Source organism: Pollicipes pollicipes, unplaced genomic scaffold (assembly GCF_011947565.3).
Source record: "Pollicipes pollicipes isolate AB1234 unplaced genomic scaffold, Ppol_2.1 Scaffold_4219;HRSCAF=4965_pilon_pilon_pilon, whole genome shotgun sequence".
Classification (NCBI taxonomy): Eukaryota; Metazoa; Arthropoda; class Thecostraca; order Pollicipedomorpha; family Pollicipedidae; genus Pollicipes; species Pollicipes pollicipes.
Window position 1 is genome coordinate 1,720,612 of NW_023596448.1, and position 6,000 is coordinate 1,726,611.

Genomic DNA, 6,000 nt, shown 5'->3' on the forward strand with positions numbered 1-6,000 from the left:
GAGGCTACTTTGATGGTCATTCGACGGACATTTCACTGTCGGCTTCGGTACCCTCGTAGCACTGCTTCGCTTACGGCCGACCGCAGACGAAAGCCCCTGGAAATGATGCATCTTATCGCAGTTCTCTTGCAATTCCTTAAGTTTGGTAATCCTGAAAGCTTTTCTTGCGGATCATGCGGAGTATGTTTTGCATTTCGCCATGATTTGTGTTATATGTCTGTTGTTCATACTGTTGTCTCATTACTCTGCAACATTTTAAAAAAGAATCTCCACTCGGATTAAACGGGTACACGAGTTGCGTGCCAGCAACCGCGCAGTTTCTAAAGACTTCCGCAACGTTGTTTTCGGACTTTCATTCCTATCCCTCTTTCCCAAACAATTAAAATGCGTACAGGAAGCCCACCAAGGAAGCCCATCCAAGGAAGCCCACCCAGGAAGCCCATCCAGGAAGCCCATCCCAGGAAGGCCACCCGGGAACCCCATCCCAGGAAGCCCGCCCAGCAACCCCATCCCAGTAAGTCCATCTCAAGAAGCCCATCCCAGGAAGCCCATCCCAGAAGCCCATCACCCAGTCTCGCCGTCCACTTGAGGGAGAGGCTGTATTTGATGGGGCTCAGACAGCGAGAGCGTCCTCAGCGAGTCTATTGGTCATGGCAGGGCTGCAGCTTATGTGACGTCCGTCACGGCTGCAGCTCATGTGACGTCCGTCATGGCTGCAGCTCATGTGACGTCCGTCACGGCTGCAGCTCATGTGACGTCCGTCACGGCTGCAGCTCATGTGGCGTCCGTCACAGCTGCAGCTCATGTGACGTCCGTCACGGCTGTAGCTCATGTGGCGTCCGTCACGGCTGCAGCTCATGTGACGTCCGTCACGGCTGTAGCTCATGTGGCGTCCGTCACGGCTGCAGCTCATGTGACGTCCGTCACAGCTGCAGCTCATGTGACGTCCGTCACGGCTGTAGCTCATGTGGCGTCCGTCACGGCTGCAGCTCATGTGACGTCCGTCACGGCTGCAGCTCATGTGGCGTCCGTCACGGCTGCAGCTCATGTGACGTCCGTCACGGCTCTAGCTCATGTGACGTCCGTCACAGCTGTAGCTCATGTGACGTCCGTCACGGCCTGGCGTCGAGCTCGGCCGCTAACTGGCTCACCGCGCCGTCGCGGAGCGAGGTCACAGACCATGGGTGAGTAGACGGCAACCACAGGAATAATGCTGCCATTGGCTGCAGGTCCAGAGCTCTCCCTGGCGGCGAAGAAAACGGCCGATAGCGTAGTGCTCCAGCCAGTTGGTTAATAGGGTGGGCATGCCGATCAGAAATATGCACTCGAACATGACACATGTACTTACATCACCAATCATCGCAGCATAAAAATTGGCACGAGCCACGTCCGCAAATTACGTCACGAGTGTGCTCTTTATCAATGCAGACATCGTTCATAGCCTTCCGCATTTAGGATGCACCCAGAGCTGGGGCATGGTGGAGGTAAAAGTCAAACCACCACTTGTACGCAGCGGCAAAACTTTCGGGTTAACCCAGCGTGCATAAATCAATGCCGGTCGCTTCTCTAAGTTTCTCTCCAGAGCAGGCGCCGGGCGAGGGGAAGCTGGTGGTGGGCGGAGGAGGGAGGGGGGGGGGGGGGATGGGGTTTGGAATACTGTCGGAGCCTCACAATGTATAAGAGGTAAATATGATTAAACATTAAATCTAGAATCATCTGTGTTTTCTGAGGTGTTTTCTTAGGCGGATAAGAGTGCTAGGAGCTCAGATGACAGTTGAGACGGTTCTGCGATCCGGTTCAGGCCAGACAAACTCGCGACGTATGCGCGGCCAGACGTTTAGATTAGACGGAGTGCTCACATTCCTGTGATCAAAAGCCAACTGGTGGTGGGGAAAAACACTATGACATTCCTTTTCTGCTGTGATCCCGACATTGGTGCTTCAGCATATGAATGATGGAATAACGGCGTCGTAAAAATTTATCATCGGACGGCTGTTAACTTGGATGAAAATTACAAAGTGACCATCGGTCACCCCACCCCCCACCCCCACCCGCACCCCCACTCGCGTTTTTTTTTTTGCTGTCAAGGCTGACGTTACTTCTGCTTGGGTCGGTTAGCATCAGCAGAACAGACCGTGACATTTTTTCGGCTATCATTCTGCTATTGACTTCTGCCTAATTCACTATGTCCACTTTCGCAAATATGTATTTTTGATTTCGGTAACACCTCATCGCCCAATTTCTAACCTTTTCTTCTCATTCCAGGTATGCTGCTGCACAAAATATATTGGCACTGTGTTGCATGCTTCTAGTCATCTGCTGCCCTCCCATTAAATATAGGTAAGTGAATTGATGGCGATTTAAACATCCTACACGGTCCGTAGGAGATACCAGGAAAAATTTCAACTTACGTCACTAAGGCATGCAATTTGCAATTCACAGTTTTCCTGAAAGTTGTACTGAGCTTGAAACTGAGTGTGATGAGATTCATTGCCTTCCGCGGCACAGGAAACTTGAGTTGGCTGCTATTTCTGTCAGGGGGTGTAGACACTAATGACGCCACCATGGCAAGCGTCAATGAATAATGCAGCGACATAACACCACCTACCGGATACGTTTCATTTGGTCTGGAACTGTATGTGTACGGGACCGTGCCGCTACCTCCCAGAGCTGCCTTATGAACCACGTCCCGCATTTCCAGACCATGCCGCTACCTCCCAGAGCTGTCGCATGTACCGCGCCTCGCAATACCAGACGTTGCCGCTACCTCCCAGAGCTGCCCCATGAACCACGCCCCGCAATACCAGGCTATGCCGCTACCTCCCAGAGCTGTCGCATGTACCACGCCTGACAATACGACCGAGAACAAAGGCAGGACCAGCGGTTCGCCTGCTGAACAAAGGCCATGGTGTGAGCGCCGTTGCGTGACGTTCTCTATTGCGGACTTCACATTAAGTCAAGCAACAACGGCCAGCACACTTGGCACACGTGGGAACGGCTCCCTATGGCGCGCGTGTCCTATTCATTAGCGGCGCCGCCGGGACGGCCGCCCGGGCCGGGCCTGTCGCCACTGAAGGGTTGCGGGACACGCCATGCCGCCACGTGGCCTTCACTGACGTGGACGGCGTCTTGCGACCGCGCGGCAAGCCTCTGTCACGCTGTCACGCTGGCACGCTGTCGCACTTGGTCGGCTCTCACGCGGCATGAGCCAGCCCGGCCGCACACTGAGGCTTGGTAGCCGAATGGAGCAAAGTCGCCGCTTAACATGCGAAGGCATTTGACGGCGGTCCCTAATGCGGTCGTTAAGCTTGACATGGTGTCAAGCAGGGGACCACTAAGGGAAATTATGCATACACGGCTTTAAAACGAGGCCCTGAAGATCGACGGATTGTAGTACAGATTGAAGCCGGCGCGCGCAGCTTGTTCCCTGAGATGCTTCCCAGACGGTCATATTCACGCTTCGCTTCTGGACTGACCGGGAGGAGGGTACGCTGACATGGCGTAGGACCGCGGGCACGTCGGCCTGCTCCGTTTGAGACGAAGTGGGACCTGCTGATGGCGCGCGGTTTCAGAAGTCAGAACAATATCTCAGCGCCAACGCTGCATCCCCCCCCCCCCCCCCCGGCGGCGTCTGTCGCGCTCTCTGGGAGGCGGATCCGTGCGCGCTGCATCGGGAATATCGTTGGTCTGATAAGAATGACATATCGTGGAGTCTAGCCTTAGATTGTCCCTAAGCTTACCAACTGCACTAGTTGAGTTTTGGGTATGGGTGAAGCTTCAGCTACGTATGCAGCTAAACCTTGACGATAGCACATACAGCTAGGTGCCCGGGGACTGGGAGCCGGGGGGTGGGGAGGACTGAGCTTTCCTCCCCCAGCTTAATGGAAGTAAGGATTGACCCTGTGGACGTTGACAGAAATAAATTACCAAAAAACAATAATCGCCCCCCCCCCCTCCCTACAACCTAGGAGAGCTTTCGTTGTCCTGCATGTTATCATATTTGAAGACAGGTGCTTCATGTCGGTTGATTACCATCATTCTTTAGCCCATTGATGCTTACACACGAGCTGATTGTTGGCCATTCAGAAGCATCTTTTCGACCCACAAACCATTTTGAGCGAGAACTGCGTATGGCATTCAGACATTTGGCATGTGATATAATCCATAAACAATGGTGAATCCAGGCACCACCTTGGGAGACCAACCCGGGTTGCGGGTGAATATCCCAAAAATTTTCCTGATTTTCAAAAATTCATCGGAGTTTATTCCCTTTTATCTATGAAGGTGTTCTTAAGCAAAGGTCCAGAAAGCTTGCTCATATTTTTTTTTGAAGGTCTAGAAACGTGCGAATGTTGCCTGACGTGAAACATCTTGAGAGCGTGGCATTACCTGGTCGCCACTCTGCCCTGGATCCGTCCCGGGTTATTAAGACATCACTGTTGTTTTCTTTTGTCTCATGTTCTACTCAGGCTTTCTTGTCTCCGACGCTTTCAGTTACGTATCCTGAGTGTCCAATTATCGTCGTTTGGTTTCGGGCGATCGGCTGCTTGTCACAGGCCGGCCGGAGAAGCGGCACCAGCCGTCTGCCGGCCGGCTCAGTGCTCTCCGAGACGCGCGGCTGCGGAGAGAACGCGCCAGCTGGCTCCCGGCCGAAGAATACAGCGTCACGTGACCGTTACGTTTTTGTCTCTGAACTGATCAGAATGGAAACGAGCTAACCAGCCATGATACCCCCAGAATGCGATACCACATGATACCCCAGCCATGATACCACATGGTACCCCAAGAATATGATCCCACATGATACCCCAGCCATGATACCACATGATACCCAAGAATGTGGCTATACCAGTTTCTAATAAAGTTGCTGACAATACCACGGATGGAAAATGACGAGGTACCCCCTCCCCCAAAACTTCCAGACCCCTGAATATGCTTGGGTATTTATTATGATCGAGGTCTAGGAGCGTTCCAAAGAAGGGAAAGAGGAACGCCTCTGCGAAGTCAGCTCTTTCCTCGCGTCAGCATGCGTTGCATGCTGGACTCTCACGAAAAGTGGCGTGATTAGTCCTCCCCAGGGGCGCGCGCCCATAGCAGGTGTGCAGCCAGTGGAGCGCGGGCCCATCCCACCTCCTCAGGCCTGGATGTTGTTTTTCACCATAGATGGCTCCCGACAGAAAATTGAAAATTGATGCAACGCATACCCACCGAAGTCCCTCCTGTCTCCCTTAAGAAAATTCTGGCAGCGCCCCTGTCGCTGCCAGAATGTTTTTAAGGGAATAGGCCCCGGAAGCATGCCCCCCACCTCCACCAAAACCTCACCCCCACCCCACACTTCCCAAGTTCATGGCATGCAGCTTATGCACCTATACGTTATGTTGCCCCTACGCTACCTACGTACATATGTACGTTGTACGTACATCGTACACGTATATATGTACATATGTACGTACATCAACAGACCACATGGCTGGAAATCCCGGGGATGTCAAGACTCAGGACCTTTTCGGAGTTGAATAAGCATGATGGTTGTCTTAAGCGAAGTGTGTCAAATCCATGTGGGGTTCTGAACTGAAATAGCTGTCTTGAGGACCTTTTGATGCAGTTCACGGCAATACGCTTTTTAAGACCCAAAACCCTCTTGTTTCAGGATGGAGGGGAGAGGGGGGGGGGTGACAAGGTAACTGCTTGGGACTGATCTTCAACCTCTCTGAAGATGTTATGTTGCCCCAATGGACATTGACTGGACAAAAATCATCAGAACATTAGTGGAGAGTTCATATCGCCCCTGCTCGTAATATAAGTCTGTAGCACGACAATTTCTTGCTAAAATGACTTCCAGAGACCCGGCTGTCGTTTTTTACCTGCATTTAAGCCTGCACGGGTGTAGCCTCAATATTATGCGTTTGGAAACATAACAGCACCGTCCCAAAATCGCAAACAAATTAAGGTTAGGAATGGCTACGACGATGCACAGAAGGAACACACCCAAAAAAAATG